We start from the raw sequence: 773 nt of genomic DNA on the forward strand, positions 1-773 counted from the left end.
TTAACTAGCTTTAAGTGCTGCGAGGTTAGCTGCTGAAGTGTGTGTGTGTTGTATTTCTATTTTGTGACAATCAGTTTGAATTTTAGTATGATGGGAAAGAAAATCTGGCAGGTCCTCACTTATTTGTTTTAGGGTTATGACATAGTTTACTACTATTTACTACTACATTGCCAGTCCTAAATTATGAATACCCTTGCCAAAATTTGAAGTATTGTGAATTTTCATTCTACCAATTGGTTTCATCTGCAAATAACATAAACAAGTGGCAAAGACAGTAAGACATAGACTTAGAGGATGTTAATGATAAATCTTAGCTATTTGATTTTTTTTAATTTGTACTAAAAAAGCCATGTCCTCAATGATTCATACTCCTTAAAATTGTTGCAAATCTTTGAGAAATTGTAAGTTTCTACATTATTGCAAATGGTCTACCATGAGAGAGCACTATAATTACCTATAAATCACTTATAATTAAGAACAGCTTAAATATTAGTTCTCTAGTCGGTTAGTCTACTCCAAGTCATGGCTAAAACTTACCCAAAGAACTTACTGAGGTGTTTTCAGGTGCCAGTGGCCACTGTGAAATGCATAATAAAAAGTACAAGGAGTTCCACACTGTAAAAAAACTCAAAGGGCATAGTAGGAAGACAAAAGTGACCCCTGAGCTGGCAACAATGGTAGTGCGAGGGGCCAAGTTAAATCCAAGGATTACCACTAAGGCCATCCTGATGAATTTGGAATTCTGCAAGACATAAAAGCTCACATAGCCTTTG

The sequence above is a fragment of the Micropterus dolomieu genome, linkage group LG18, assembly GCF_021292245.1.
Source record: "Micropterus dolomieu isolate WLL.071019.BEF.003 ecotype Adirondacks linkage group LG18, ASM2129224v1, whole genome shotgun sequence".
In the NCBI taxonomy this organism is placed as follows: Eukaryota; Metazoa; Chordata; class Actinopteri; order Centrarchiformes; family Centrarchidae; genus Micropterus; species Micropterus dolomieu.